Source organism: Monodon monoceros, unplaced genomic scaffold (genome assembly GCF_005190385.1).
Source record: "Monodon monoceros isolate NGI ecotype Baffin Bay Population unplaced genomic scaffold, NGI_Narwhal_1 Contig1041_ctg1, whole genome shotgun sequence".
NCBI lineage: Eukaryota > Metazoa > Chordata > Mammalia > Artiodactyla > Monodontidae > Monodon > Monodon monoceros.
Window position 1 is genome coordinate 1,017 of NW_021696861.1, and position 2,535 is coordinate 3,551.

At 63.9% G+C, this 2,535-nt stretch overlaps 1 pseudogene; it reads right to left on the minus strand.

The window, feature by feature from the left end:
* Positions 1-274: 274 nt before the first annotated feature.
* On the minus strand, positions 275-1,985 carry LOC114902405 (annotated as a pseudogene).
* Positions 1,986-2,535: the final 550 nt, after the last annotated feature.

Genomic DNA, 2,535 nt, shown 5'->3' on the forward strand with positions numbered 1-2,535 from the left:
AAGGGCTGACCACAGGAAGACCGAACGAGCAGTGGGTCCTGGGCCCAGACTCTCAGCTGGCGCCCCCCCACGTGGGGAAGTCACTGGGACTTGCTGAGCCTCCACGGAGACTGGCAGCAGCCCCCGAGCTCACAGGGCACTGCGCCCCCGGCCCCAGAGCCTTCCCTCTGGTTCTCATCACCGGCTGTCAGCAGACTTGCAGGCAACGTTCCTTTCTTTTCTTTTGTCTTTTTTAAAGGCAACTCTTGAGTACATGTATTTAACATGCAGGGAACCAGCCCTGACTCCTTGATCTGGGTCTTCCAGCCTCTAGAGCCTCGAGGACATCCATTTCCATTATTTACGCGCCCAGTGCCTGGGGTTTGATGATGGAAGCTGACACCGAGGGCGTCGCCACGTGTGGGGTGATGTCAGTGAAAGAATCCCGCGGCGAGGGCCTGCCTGAGGACCACGCATGCCCGGGCCCTCCCCGCCCCCTGCCTGCAGCCCTGCGCCTGGGAGCGGAGCTGGTGCATCGCATGCCCGACGTCGTGGAAGTTGGTCTCCCGCTCATCGTGCCGCAGCAGGGAGGGCAGGTTGGGCGTAGGCTTGGTGAAGTTGGCCACCATGGCCGCGATGGCGATCTGGCAGCTCCCATCGTGCTGTAGGCAGGCCGAAGCAGGCCGCGTGCCCGGACTTCCCCACCCTGCGGAGGGACGTGGATGGGGCCCCGCTTCCACAGAGGAGCCCCGGCCCACGGCCGACAGGTTCCCCCACGCACGCACCGAGGATAGAGGTCAGGTAGAACTTGCCGATGGATGACCTTGCCCGAGGCCGCGTCCCAGACCGTTTAGAGCCTCACGTCTTCGTGACCCATGCTGGTGCCCTCCTCCAGGTCGAAGGTCAGCCGCAGCAGCTCCTGGGAGATGCCCAGCAGCCCGCGTGTGACCGCCTGCATGGGGAAAGACTCATTGAGCAGGTACTGGCCCACGTGGTAGCGCGTCTCCTCCCCCTGGTTCACGTAGTAGCGCAGGTCCCAGGCGTTGATGGGGCCGTCAAAGTGCAGGCCCCGCCTCTGGCACTCGGCCTTCTTTAGCTCCAGGATCACGGCCGCTCCTGCTCCCCGAGGGGCTTCAGCTTCTGGGCCAGCTCACCTGCGGGCGGAGGGGAGAGGCTCGGGTACGTCCCTGGGGCGACCCCCCAGCCAACCCCGACCCCACGCCCCTCGAGGCAGAATGAAGGGTCTGGGAAGGTGACCCCCAAGGGCTGACACAGTGGGGTCTCAGGCAGCACCACGTCCGGTCAAGGTCCGCCTGACCCCGTCCCCACTGGGACTCAGGGGGAGGCGGTGTTACCTAGGACAGTGGCCACCACCTGGCTGGTCTTGTCCGTGTTCATCTCCAGCACAGAGTCGGCATGGTGCGGAACCCCAGCAGGCGGGACTTCAGGGCCTGCAGCCTCACCAGCGCCCTGAGGATCACGCAGTTCTCCTGGAAGCCAGAGACGGAAGGCGCTGGGGACCGAGGGCCACGCCCTCCCCGCGGGCCCCGGGCCAGGTCTCTGCAGGCGGGCAGGGCTCCCAGGCCACTGGCGGGCACAGCCAATCCCCCTCCCTCCTCCTCCTGGCCCGGATTTCTAGACGCTTTGGTGCTGTCCTAACACGTGGTCTTTATTAACACAGGTCCTTTTGGAAGCAGAAACGGCATGAACGTGATGGGCTCTAAGGCCAAGGGCAGGAAGAAATGCGGCCAGGCTCTCCAGGAGCCACCAAGGGGCCTCCCCGGGCTCAACAAGACAAACACGGCTGCCGTGCAGACAGTAGCTCAACCCCACGGCACCCGAACACCCAGCCCCTGGACGGTGAGACACCTGTTGCCGCAGGTGGCCCGTGGCTCACTGATGAGGCCCGGCCGCAGGCGTACGCCACCTTCTCGGGGGCCACCTCTCCGGTCTGCAGCGGGGTTCTCCTGGGAGCCCCCAGTCACCACAGCACCAGCGTGGCCTGTCTGCAGCCCAAGAAGGTGGGGACACAAGACTGTCCCCCGTGCCCCCCGCATCCCCCGCGAGGCCGAGCGAGCACCAGTGGTGTCTGCGGGGAAGATGAAGGGCTCACGCACAGCCCGCATCTACAGAAGCACAGACTGCAGCCACATGCGCTATGGAACAAACACAAGTGTCCATGCAGGACCCGATGTCTGAATGTCAAGGCCATGCCCGGGCCACAGTGAGAAGGTGCATCCCCCATGCAAGCCACAGAGAGGGGATGGGGGGGGGGTCCATCTGCGATTCTGAGCTCATCGGGCATCACCCCAGAGGGAGAGGGAGAGGGAGAGGGAGAGGGAGAGAGGTAGACAGACGTACAGAGGGAGAGAAAGAGAGAGGGAGGGAGAGACGTCTCTCCCTTCCCTGGGGGTTCTCTAGTGCAGCCAAGGCTGAAAACCACTGCATTTTGGGAGATGGGTCCTCGTGGAAGAGTTAAATAGTCGCTCATGGCATTATCGACACATACTAAAAAGGCCCCAAATCTTGGGGAGTCAGGGAGGGGAGTGTCGGCTG